At 44.1% G+C, this 13,311-nt stretch overlaps 3 long non-coding RNA genes across 3 annotated transcripts; 2 read left to right on the top strand and 1 right to left on the bottom strand.

Moving 5' to 3' along the window:
• Nucleotides 1-2,013: 2,013 nt before the first annotated feature.
• LOC148816351 (uncharacterized) lies at nt 2,014-3,879 on the top strand. Its single transcript, XR_016094714.1, has 2 exons — nt 2,014-2,709; nt 3,240-3,879. It is a non-coding gene; the product is annotated as an uncharacterized LOC148816351 (long non-coding RNA).
• Nucleotides 3,880-5,308: 1,429 nt separating this feature from the next.
• LOC148816350 (uncharacterized) lies at nt 5,309-7,999 on the top strand. The gene is made up of 4 exons (XR_016094715.1): nt 5,309-5,542; nt 5,691-5,758; nt 6,865-6,966; nt 7,902-7,999. It is a non-coding gene; the product is annotated as an uncharacterized LOC148816350 (long non-coding RNA).
• A 1,133-nt stretch (nt 8,000-9,132) lies between these two features.
• On the bottom strand, nt 9,133-12,327 carry LOC148816349 (uncharacterized). Its single transcript, XR_016094673.1, has 2 exons — nt 9,948-12,327; nt 9,133-9,658 (listed from the first exon to the last, which is right to left on the bottom strand). It is a non-coding gene; the product is annotated as an uncharacterized LOC148816349 (long non-coding RNA).
• Nucleotides 12,328-13,311: the final 984 nt, after the last annotated feature.

The following is a 13,311-nucleotide window of genomic DNA, read 5'->3' as shown; positions in this document are numbered from 1 at the left end:
AAATACTTACCACCAGACAATTTAAAGTTTTCTCACAAATAATTCAAGGTGAAACTTTATATTTTCACAAAATAGTTTTTTTTCAAATCCACAGTGCGTGGGCTTCATTTTCCTGTCCAGTATAGCGCTATATAAGGGTAAGCAATTTTTAATTCATTAGAAGCAGTAGGACGAGTGAAGTGCGCCTCTGATGGCCGATCATTGGAATTAAAAAGGAAAAATTGTCTTAGAAATTATGATTTTTACAATAATGTGCCAATGGCACCGCTTGGTGGTCATGAAGCAAAATTTCACCTAAACTTTTTTTTATTTAAAATACCGTTAAGAATATACGTATTAATAGTTTTTTGTTTTTATTAAAAAAAGCATTATCAACAACAAATAATACATTGCAAACAAGGGTAAAGTATTAAAGTAATGTAATACAAAAGACAAAATAAATAAATAAAATAAACTTCAAAGACGCGAGTCGATGACGTCAGAAGGATGTCGCCCACATGGCGTATGGGTAATGTAGTCAGTCTCTGTAGTTCTCCTGGCTGCACTGCCCACTTGTTTCGCTGATTCGATTGAAGGGCAAAACTCGTTCTTGTTGGATTATCCGTGTGACATCTCGCCCAATATAACAGGTAGCTCATGCACTGAAATGATGCGCTTCCAAATGGAAGAGACTCGCATTTGAATAATTCAAAATACACACGAGGGAACGTCTCCAAACCATGTCTAAATATCACAACATGAAAGCTGTGCGTACCTTCTCTTTATTTGCCTGTATAATGTACTCTGGTGATCTGTAATGTACTCTTGCGTGCATCGTGAAGCATTTCTATTATTGCACGATAAAGAAAGAAGAAAACACAATGAGGTCGAATTGATCAGCAGCGTGAGCCGACTCGCCGGTAAACACACTCTCCAGCGGTGTCTGGAGTTCACTAATAACTCTCTGCCCTGAAGGACAGGTTTCCAGGAGCCCGCAGTGCTTGACGAGCAGAGAGCGGAACCACACCGAGCTCAGCGACAGACGGGTACTTGTATTTGTATTGTATTCTTTGTTCTTGTTAATGCTTACTTTAAAAAATGTAAAAAAAACAATTCAAAAGTGACGTGTTGTTCTGACTAACGGCTGCTTCAGTGTAGATCTGGCGTCCCACAGAGGAAAACCCAGACTGGATCAGCCTTCCACTGGATCTGGACCGTCGGCAAAGGAAAACCTGGACTGGATCAGCCTTCCAGTGGATCTGGACTGTCAGCAGAGGAAAACCCGGACTGGATCGGCCTTCCACTGGATCCGGACTGTCAGTAGCTTTTGGCCAATCATTGCGGACTACCGGATGCCCCCGTGGAGACTCCGCCCTCGACGCGGCACTTGGCTAATCACACAGCTTCAGTCCCGGGATTGTCCGCATCCCGGCGGGCGGTGACACTTCCGAGAAATGTCCACTGGGCGGCGACAGAGATACACGAGTCTGAGGAGGTGAGTCTCACAGCGCTGTGGCTGACTCTTGACGTGCGGAGATTGAAAATCAGTGTAGATGATAACTGTGACCTTTCTGAAAGCAGCCCTGAAACCTAACAACATTTATTTTGCTTATGTGGTGGTTTGGAAACATTCTGGACTGTTTTACAAACTTATATAAAGAAAGAGACTAATATTGATATGACTTTTAAATGAATTTATGCTACATTTAAATCCCATTGAAAGTAAGATGAAAATATCGTTTGTATATTTTTTGTATTTTTAAAAGTATTATACTTGCACGATATAATAATTAACGGAGTGGTGTGGGAAGAAACCCATGTTTGAACAGTTTAAAACAGATGTCAAGACGTACCGTACCATGTCTAGTTGTAAGAACGTTGAAGCATCGACGGACCTTATCTGCATTTACCTTGTTTAATCTTTTTTTTCCATAAAATGTACATGTATTATTGCATGTATCCCTGACAATAGGCTTAATATGTTATATGTATTCTTGTTGTATTGCATTTTTTGTTCTCTCCAAAAAATACCAGAGATGCGAGTCGATGACGCCGGAAGGATGTCGCCCACAGGGCTTATGGGTAATGTAGTCTCTGTAGTTCTCTGTGGTGCCCTGCCCTCGTGTTTCCTTGATTTGATGGAACATCAGAATTCATTATTTTAATACCATTTCAGCGTGTTCAGCATGTCATGGATTTCTGTGTCTCTCCTAGGTGTTCCCTTGTGTGTACTTTTATTTTATTTAAAATGTATCGACCCGGCACATAAAGAAAACCCACTGTGGGTGAGTCTGTGGGTTTCTTAGCTCGCCTGTGTTGTTTGCAAACTTTTCTCCTGTGTTTATTTTAGTTTGTCAATAAAACGTGTTTGCAGTGGCAACGGAGCTGCAGAAGTTGTTGCCGGAGCGGATCTGACCTCCAGCAGGTCAACAGCCGGCTTTTTGAATCTAATCGGCGAGAAAAACAGAAACTTTAGAAACTTTAGTCTAAGAAGCGCTGGCTGGAGTATTTTGTGGACATTATGCAGAAGAAAAGGAAGAAATGGTGACTTGCAGGCTGTGGGACAGGACTATCAGGGACACAACAGCGCTGGACACCAGACTCACACCGCTGGGCTCACTGCACCATGAGCGAGTCCGTCGGCGCCTCCTCCTGCTGGGGTGTGTTACTGCAGGAGTGAGGAGTCTCCGGTCTCCGGTCACGTCATGATCTGCATGTGGAGGTGAAAAGGTGAGAGACGGCGGCACAGTGGGTTCCAGCGCTGGGACCCTGGATTTAGTTCCTGGGGTGCTGTCTGTGTGGAGCTTGCATGCTCTGCCCCTGTTCTCATGGGTCTGGTTTCCTGGGGTGCTGTCTGTGTGGAGTTTGCATGCTCTGCTTATGTTCTCGTGGGTCCAGTTTTCTGGGGTGCCGTGTGTGTGGAGTTTGCATGCTCTGCTTATGTTCTCAAGGGTTTCCTGCTGCTTCTGCAGTCCAGTGTTGGTGAGACCGGTGGGTTGATTGTGCTGTGGTGTGAGTGTGTGTCTGTGTGCCCTAAAGGGAGTTTTAATAGTATGGGGTTTGTGTGTTCACTTGTATGCATATTCAATTCCAGCTTCATCATTCCCTGGGGGAAACGTGTTTCAATTGACAGTACTGATGTTGCCAAACCAACAAGTGGGACAGTGTTTGAAAGATTTGTCGAAAAGTGTTGCTATTGTTCTGTTTAATTTGAGGTCACCGAGCTTATAAATGGTCTCACCACGTTTGTCTCGTTTCAGGTTTCTCTGACCCGGAGAGTGAACGAAGAAGTGATAAAGGCCCGTAACACCTAAGCTCAGCACTCTCACACTCCTCAGCCACACAAGCTTCCTCCTGGTAAAATACTGGGCAAGCCCCTTTCTGACAGGGACAGTGGAAAACCCCCTGAGGGAGATGGGCTGAGGGGAGGAATAAAAGCACCTGAGCCGGAACGGAGCGCGCTCCCGATTCCCACAAGACCCGGGAGACGACACAGGCAGCACAAGGGAAGCTGCGGAGTGCGAGTTCACGGAGGCAAGGACCTATTGACGACCACGGGAGACATTGGCATTGGAACAGGTACTGTACAGAGACTTTTAATACCTGAAGGCAAGGAGCAAGAAACCGGCCCGGCTAGCCGCTCCAAACTGAGGGGAATGGAATACAGCCCGCGGGAGGATTTCTAGTGGCACCGGAACAGAGGCTGGGGAAATGGGACTGGCCTCTCGTTCATTTGGGCCATCAAAGCCTTTACAGGTGCGAAGACTTGACAGAAAAGACTGCTGTCCCGCTGGATTCATTATGACCCTTGGAAGGACCTTTTGTTGCTGCGAGTGCCGTTTTCGTTGTGTCTTTGGGTGATGGTGAATGTGGATAGAAAATAAAAAGGTCACTTATACGATACACATGCCTGTCGCTGGTCTGTGTGGGCGTGGGTGGTTCTGGGAGATCAACAGAACCTTTAGTAATGTAGAGGAGCCCTAGCACCCCGTTTCCATTGCTATATGGCGTAGTCATATATGAAGCAGGAAATAATTCTTGTTTGAGGGGTCACCTCACTGTGACACGAACGTGTTGGGAAGACGCGCCAGTTCTGATGTTAGTGCGACGGGTCTATAGGCGTTAAGGCAGGTTCTTTTGTCCTTTTTTGGAACAGGAACAATAACAGAAGATTTGAAGCAGTCTGGCACTGTGCACTGGGACAATGGTTGCTTGAAAACGTCTGTAAAGACTGGAGCGAGTTGGCCAGCACAGTGCTTCAGTGTGGCTGGAGATACACAGTCAGGTCCTGCTGCCTTTTTACAGTTTTGCTTTTTGAATAGCCTTCTTTGCTTCACAGGGCATTCTCCAGACTTGTAAATGGCGTTAAGTCTTCCTGAGAGATTGAGTGTGAGTGGGTGTGGCACTGCAGTTGAGTGGGGGACAATAGCTCATCCCCAGGATGTGAATTATCTGGGCGAGCTGTGAGACTGGCATGGACAAGGTCGTTGGAGATCCTTTGTGTTTCAGACCTGCTGTAAAATGTGTTATCTGGTGGAAAGTGATCAAGATGTATCTGAGGGGATTGTCTTTTGTAATTGGTAACAGTTTGGAGACCTTTCCAGACAGATAAACAGTCTTTGTTAGCAAACAGTTGTTCCAGTTGTGGAAAGGAGGGGAAACAAAAGGTAGAGAACACTATTTTTGAGAGAAATGGCCCTAAAGGAACAAAGCATGGTGTAGGACGCCACTAGCTTAAGTCTTAACAGCACTGCATGAGAGGAGACGCCAGTGCCTATTTGTTTGGAGGGGTCCTCAGAAAGGTCAAAAGGTTGCAAACAGATAGGAGACTGGGTATATGCCTGAAACTTAGCTAGAGGAACATAACATTGCTGGAATGCTGAGAGGGGAGGTTATCAGAGAATATTGTTATTGCTAAAAATGGCAACCAGGTGTAGAAGATCTGATGAATGTCTGTCCTGTGTATTGTTCAGGGTTTCACGTATTTGTGTGTCCAAGTAGTCCGGACTGCTGTGCTATGTGTTGTTTGTCTTGTGAAGTTTCTGTTTTACACCTATTGTATCCATAGTGGTACAGCCCAAATCCCATTTAAAGGGTGTTGCGAGCACTGGGGTTTGTTGGGAGTGGTAAGTTAGGAGTCTGGAAATAAGAGCAAGGTGCGAGTGGATATGATAAAAAGATTGTTCCTCTGTTTAATTTCTGATACCTGGTGAAGAGACCCAGTGAGTGTTTGTGTGGCCAGCTGCGTCAACTTCAATAAAACTGGCCTTTTGGTTTGTTTGAGTGCTGACTTGCCATCGTGTGTTTTGTTTCTCTCTGTGAACAACAGGAGGTGTGTGCGAGACAGCTCCTCAGCTGAGCAGGAGTCCAAGTGTGCACAGATTTCTTGTTGGGTTTTGTTGTTTGAAGTTTCTGTTTGTATGGAGGAAGCAGTTGTGCCATCGCGTGGTCCGAGTTATAGCACGGGACGAGAGCTTCCGAAGAGCGCCTGCCTCCTGCCCGATTCGACGTCTAAAATCATCACAGAACGAGAGGAGCCAAACAGGAATGCAAGTCTCTTCCGGTGAATGGAAATGAAATGGAAAACCCTTTGTTTGTACAGAATGGAGATGGCAGTCTGCATGTTTTAATAATCTAATGTGATCATGTACTACAGCTTAAACACTGAGCCAGGTGACGTTTGATTCTAAAAGATTTCTATATCATTTCAGCGGCGCCTTGTCTGCGGCAGCCCGGCAGCTCCTCCTCCCCTCCAGCTGAGACTCTTCCCTCTCCAGAGGTGGGTTAGTTTTCTCAGCTCATCTTCTCTCACACAGCTGCGGGGCAGAAGCACTACTTCCACTGGGCAGAGAGCAGACGGGCAGTGGGAAGGGCAGCCCTGTGTTTGGGGATCAGGGCTGTCCCTGCTGAGGGGTGCTTTCCGAGCCAAAGCAACTGGCTGGGTTATGAACTTTATGGTGTGATCCAAATAAGACATAAAAAGACAGAGAATGAGAAAGAAATAGTATTGCATGCATCTAATCAAAATAGTCTCTTTCAGACCAAAAAAATATTGAACAAAAACTTAGTTGCAACTCACACTGCACTACACTTTCTTCGAGGCTGACATTACCGATAGTTTGTGCCGTCTTCCTTTCAGTCTGCAGGGTGTGCATCTTTTTCCTCAGCTTCCTGCACGAGGAATCGGTTTATCCTGCCCTGGTTTCACTCCTTTATATCTCACAATCTTCTGCAGCTCCTGGAGGCTGACATTTCTGCTGTTTCTGAAAAATCGCTGACTGGCTCATCAGCACAATTGCTGATTCAAAATCCTTTACTCACATGTTGCTTTAGCCTCTGTGTCACAGAGATGTGTGCTTTTCTGGGTTGGATAGATCGATAGCGCTCAATGCGTGGTCTTTTAACTCCGGCTGGGTACGAGCACCTCACTCTCCACACGGCTTTCCGAGGCTCTGTCATCATGTGTGAGGATATTGTGTAGCTCGTGAAACAGTTCCCCCATTTGAGCCCTGGATTTACTGGGCACTTGAATACCTGAATCTTGCCGTCAGTCCTGATCACCTTGTTTTTGTTCTGCAAGGACAAGGCACCTCCCCAGCACTGAACACAAACCGATACTGGCGGGTTGATTGTGTTGTGGAAAAATGGGCTGTGGTGTGAGTTTGTGTCTGTGTGCCCTGTGGGGGTGAGGTATCCCCTGCAGCGCGAACAAACACGCAGACTCCACACAGACAGCACCCCGGAATCAAACCCAGGGCCCCGGTGCTATGAGGCAGCGATGCTAACCACTGTGCCGCGGTGTTGCCCCCTTTGAAAATGTCTGACTTCTGTTTAATTTGAGGTCACAAGCTTATAAATGGTCTCACAACGTTTGTCTCATCTCAGGTTTCTCTGACCAGTCCCAAGGACCTGTAGTCACTGACAGCTTCTGCAGTCTGACAGTTCATTTCAGTAGGCTGGAGGGATGGCGCAATTATCCTCAAATCAGTGAGTATTGTTTTGCTCTTGTAACATGAACCATCAAAGAGAAGTCAACAGACCATTCCGTGAAACTGTTCAGAATGGCCCGTGGTGATTTTCTGGGTCCTTTAGTAAGCTGACCAGGACTGTGTCATCGACACACTTTGTGAGAAGTCAGTCTATGTGTTTGCTCTTGTAATCATTCGTGAACAAAGTGTGTAAGAGAGGGAGAAGATTCAGCCCTGGGGTGATCCAGTTTTCTATTTAACAACCTCAAACTGCAGGAGAGAAATGCTTCGTTTCTAAGATGGAAATATAATCGGAAAGTATAATTAGCCGTTTGTGTATATCATGTCTAAAAATATGTTTTATATATAAAAAGAATTTAGTAGAGACATTTGCTTAATAAGGCAGTAGAATAAATGTTGTTGTGATGCTGGTGTGATGGTGCTCTCCAAAAAACTGATACAAATGGACAGAGAGACAAAGTGAGAAAGAAAATGTATAAATAACAGACATATATGCAGAATACAATACAGTGCTATAAAGTACAGTACCCTAGAGTGAAGATGGAAATCATTCATTCTAGTGCAGAAGAAGTGAATCTGCTCTCAATGGTTTTCCTGTACAAATGGAAAACGTTGTGAATTCTACATAATTCACAGGAAACAAAATAAACAACTCATTCACTCACCTGCTGTCCGTGGGCGTCTCTGCTCAAATTTGATTTTTTTTCAAGAGCACCGTGACCCAGAGCTCAGTAATCATTTCGCTACTGAAGATCATTCAGTTTTTAATGCTTTTCATTTTAACATCCTACTTGTTAATATTTCCTCTTAGATGAGAATATTCTCTTCGGCGTGTCTTTATAACTCTTCTCTTATTGCTCCTCTTGTCAGTAATCCGGTGTGAAAGCTCTCTCTGTCGGAATCAATGTCTTACCTCTCCGTCTTGTGTTTCAGGTCTCCTCTGGCTGCTGACCCTGCCGTCAGGACAGAACACATCCCGCACTGACCAGACTGCTGGGTTTACTGTACGTGACAATAAAGAGCTTGAGCAACACGTCTAATGTGATCTCTGTACGCTTCCCGGGGAGCAGAGATGATAAGGTCTGTGTCCGTTCCCGAGTCTTTGCTAGAGGCCTGTTTAGTCCGTCACTGAAATGATTTTAGATGCCTGTGAGTCGTGCCCCCTGAAAAATGAAATAATGCAGCACAATGAGACTTCAAGCAAAGATCTCGTTAGCGCCTTCTGTGAATCGGTGTCTCGCAAGAGATCTTCCATCTCTTTGAAAGTTTCACAGCTTCGACCTCTAGATTAGAAATGACACCAATTGCACATGGGTCCAGCAACGTTCTATATAGTGCACATCACCATCGGGATGAAAAGCAAAAATCCCCAGTGGGAGTCCAGTCTTTCCTTGCTACGCAAACTGCTTTTCATTAGGTGAGGTCGCAAGTTCTTATTGGAGAATGTTGTACAGTTTCTTAATGCAATAGGGCGAGTAAGACTGAAGTGCCCCCCATGTTGGCCGATCAGTGGAACGAAACTGGAAAAAGCTCCTTGAAACTGTGATTCATACACTTATACACTGGCTCAGCTTGGTGCTCACCTGCTGTCCGTGGGTGTCTCTGCTGAAATTTGATTTTTTTTCAGGAGCACTGTGACCCAGAGCTCAATAATCATTTAGCTACTGAAGATCATTCGGTTTTTAATGCGTTTCATTTTAACATCCTACTTGTTAGTATTTCCTCTTAGATGAGAATACTCTGGTACTTTTCCAACATGGGTCTTAATTGAGTGAGCTTTATTACAATAATTGAACAATACTTTCACCTCCACATAACACTCATAGATTTTTCAAGGGTTAAATATGGGAGCTGCGTTTCTTACATGTATCCTTTTGTAAGTTGATTCACAAAGCTTTCACCGCCTCCACTCCAATGAATCACTTTGTTTAGCAAGTGATCACGTGTAACAGTTTAATTTCTTCCTGTAAGTAGTGCCTTTTCCTTTTTCATCCCATTCAAGTCTCCGTCCTAGTCTCCGTCCTAGTTAAAGTCATGTATGTGACTACAAGTCATGATGTAGAACGACAGTGGTCCCGTTGAAAGGTTCAAGGTTTCACTGCGTTTGAGAGTGCAGATAAAGAAGATAATAGGAGAGGAAACTGGAAAAGCCGTGACTCTGTCATTCAATTCAATTCAATTTATTTTCATATAGCGCCTTTCACAACAAGGTTGCCCCAAGGCGCTTAACAATGCAAGTTAATATACATTTTGTGAATACAGAACTGAAGACAATGGAGGAAAGGAACCAAAGACTCCTCAGTAAGGAGAATAAAATCCTCTAGGGGTCCAAGGTCAACTGGCTGCCCAACCCCTTTGGGCATGCTAACATTAGATCATTAAAAAAAAAGAAATAAATGAATGCGGGTATTAATCCATCCATCCATCAATCACGTCGTCTGTATGTCAGTACCCCATGCAGATCTCTGCAGAGTCCTCCTAAACGATAGCTGTATCCACGATGCCCCTCTGGGATCCATGGAACTGATGCAGCACTCAACTCACATGGTGCCCAGCCCATGACAGACAGGCCTCTGAAACCATGCTGTGTACAGTATTTCTCCTCTGCAGCATCCCTGCGAGGCAGGACAGGTGCCTGACCTCTGAGAGCCTTGTAAGTAAGTAGAAGGATTTTGAAGTCCGCCCTGTACCTGATAGGAAGCCAATGAAGAGAGAGAAGTATGGGGGTTATGTGGTCATACTTTCTGCTCCAAGTAACAATTCTAGCTGCTGCATTCTGTAAGTATTCAAACTCTTTGCTGTGACAAATCTAACATACTTTAGGCAGACAAAATGACCTTAAAAAGCCACGTGATTTTTGAGTAGTCTGTCTGTGTGTAGTAACAGTGGTTCACATTATTTCAGAACGTATACTCCCGTCTCTGTAACTTTCCTCAGTCAGCTAGTGAACATTCTGTATTTACACCACGAATGCGCTACCTTGTCTTGCGCGCGGTCACGCTGGCCGACCACAAGCACGGGCAGGAGCAGGGAAGACGAGGCCGCTCTGTAGTGCCCCTGTGGCTCTCCAGCAGAGGGGAGCACTTTGCTCAACAGCCCTGAGCTGAAGGTCCCAGTAATAAAGCTGAAAATCTGGCAAGTCCCCCAGTCTCTCTGGGGATCTGAAGAGTATTTCATCTGATTCTGAGGTTCCTGCCACAACACAAAATTAGAACACGGCGAGTTTGTGAAAAAGTGACAGTGGTACAATGTCAAACAGGAAGTTAACCTGCAGGAAAGAATTAATTGAATCTCTGATATTTAAGCACGCAGTGTGACGTCCACTGTCTATTCAAATCTACTCTGCAAGTCTTACAATACTTTTTCATATACCGTCTCCTGGTTATTGTTTTGTGAGTGCTTGAACTGTTTCTCAGTAGAAATAAGACCGATAACTCACTGCTCCAGGATGCACACTATCGTCGATGAAACCTGTGGTGTAAGCAAGCGAAAAGAGACGGATCCTTCTAAAACACAGAGGCCATCAGGAGGGCAGAAACACTCTGCAACAGGTAGGAGCTGTGGAGCCGTGATTCCCCCGAGCCAGAGCCCTCGTCCTCCCTCGACAGCGAACTGAGCTCCAGCGACTGGAGCAGCTACCTGCCGTCGTGGGACCTCCTGCAGATTGGGAATGGGTAAGGCAATTCGACACGAGCCCATTCCTCTTCCCACTGCCTACACTCCTATAACAAATAGTTTCAGGGTGTTCAAGTACAGGATAAAGAGATTACAGGTGTTCCCAATTGGCTGAGGATACAACTGTCTCTCTGAGAAAGCGCACAGAGGTGGACAAAGCAATTAAGTGTGTTTACAAGTCATTTCCTCTGAATCTGGTCTTTCTTTACACATCAGAAAAGTGAATTGGTGGCTGTTGGAAAGCGTCTGCTCCATATGTAATATCCATGTAAAAGATGTGATTAAATATCTTGGTATTAAGAGTTTCAAAAATCCAAAAAGAGATGTGATTTGATGTTCTTTACCACTGTAAAATAAAAAAAAATATTCATGGTTGTTATTTGTCAAACACAGGCAGAAGGAGGCCTAAATGCTACAGGGTTTAGAGCATCTAATACTGATACTGACAGAGTATTATTTACAAAGTTAAGCAAAGTAGGTGGTGTCTGTTTCTCCTAATTTAATCATCCAGGAACTAGCGGGTATAGACTTTTTACTTGAATGTCATTTGGATGCTGGAAACCCCCCTGAAACTTGTCAGCTTCCATGAAGAAGTTCTCCTCACGTGGTCTCTTATAGATAAACATACCTCCCATAGATACATCATCTAGAATACAGAGAAAAAACAAACCCGTGCTTTGAAAACTGGGTTTAAAATAGTATAATTGGGGTCAAGAAATTAACTGATGTGGATGATGAAATGTAGAATTAAGCAGATTTTGTGATTAGATATAATGTTTGTGTTAAGTCTGATAACAATACCTCGTCACCAAGGCTACCCCTAGAGAGGTATCGATGCTTTTAAGAAACTTGGAAGAATTTACAACCTTTATTAGACTACAAGGAAAACCATTTAGTTATACTTGTACTAATAAATACTTAAGATCCCTCTTGCAATCTCACAATATCTTGTCAAACTATTTTGGAGCACCTCTTTGGGGAAACTGAGTGGAATAAAACATGACTATTGTCAAACACATTTTGTATGAATAATAAGGTTAAGGCGTCATTACAAAATTGTACATTGAATCGACCCGGTAAAGATACATAGTGTGCATAGATTTAAAAGTAATATAGATGATAATTGTCTTTTTCAAAGCAGCCCAGAAACCTTACGTTTGTTTTTGTTTTGTCCTGTTGTTAAAGCACGGAATTGATCGGCACAATTGTGTAAAGAAGGTTTCCAATTCTGACATTTATTGGTGAGAAATAGATGTTATTTTACTGCTCAATACTGCTGAACCGAATATAAAATATAATTTATCATTGACTTAATCATGATACTTGCTCGTTATTATATGTATAAATAGCCTAAAGATAAGAAATAATCGAAAATTTAATAATTAGACCGTATGTCGTAGTAGCAGATTGTACTTCTCGCCTAATTTATGTGGTCGAGCAACACCACAATCGCCATACAATACGTCCGTTCTCATGCTCTGACTTTCAGGTTCGGCAGTGGAATGGATTCCAGGGCAAACTCGTTCTTGTTTGATTATCCGTGTGAAATCTCGCCCAATATAACAGGTAGCTCATGCACTGAAATGATCGTTACTATCTCTTCATTACGATCTCATATTCGAAGCCTTTTCTTTCCTTGGTAGAAGTAAGGCGGTTCCAAATGGAAAGAAGTCACATCTGAAACACATGAGGGCACGTCTCCAAACTATTTCTAAATGTCCCAACATGAAAGCTGTGCGTACCTTATCTTTATTTGCCTGTATAATGTACCCCGGTGATCTGTAATGTACTCTTGTGTGCATTGAATAGCATTTTTACTATTGCAATATAAATGTTAAAGAAGAGAAAACACAATAAGGTCGAATTAATCAAAAACGTGAGGTGACTCGCCAGTAAAGTAACTCTCCAGCGACGTCTGGAGTTCAATAACTCTCTGCCCTGCAATACGGTTTTCCAGGAGTCCGCAGTGCTTGACGAGCAGAGAGCGGAACCACAGCATCCTGGGCCGCGGTTCCACAGCGATCTCAGCGACGGACCGGCTGTCGCGCAAATCACGCATCAGATCCGGATCCGTCGTCGTGAAGGGACGTCATAAGAGTGACGCACGGCGTGTCCAATCACAGCCGTTGGGTGGAAAAAGGCGGGACTTCCTTTTAATGTGGGTGAGTGACACCGCTGCTAGCCAATCAACGCGGAGTTCCGTGTTCATCTACGGAAATACCGCCCTCACCTTGAGTGACTCGGGTCTGCACCAATCAACGCCGCGATTCCGGCAGGAGGCGGGAAGGATAGGGCTCTCGGCCAATCACAATTTTAATTCCGGGACTTTACTGAATTACGGCGGGCGGTGACACTTCCGAGAAATGTCCACTGGGTGGCGACAGAGATACACGAGTCTATGGCGGCGAATCTTAAAGCGCCTCCTTACAGATCCTCGTTGTGCAGAGATTGAAAATCAATACAGATGGTAACTGTGACTTTTGTGACAGCAACTCTGAAAGCTAATGTAAAGAAGGAAACTAATACTGACATTACTTTTAAAGAAGTAACATCGTGCTACATTTAAACCCATTGAAAGTAATATGAAAATATCGTTTGTATTTTAAAAAAATATATACTTCCACGATATAATAATTAACGAAATGCTGTGGGAGGAGACCCATGTTTG

The sequence above is a fragment of the Atractosteus spatula genome, chromosome 22 (genome assembly GCF_055471065.1).
Source record: "Atractosteus spatula isolate fAtrSpa1 chromosome 22, fAtrSpa1.hap1, whole genome shotgun sequence".
NCBI lineage: Eukaryota > Metazoa > Chordata > Actinopteri > Semionotiformes > Lepisosteidae > Atractosteus > Atractosteus spatula.
This window is presented reverse-complemented; position numbering and strand designations above follow the sequence as displayed.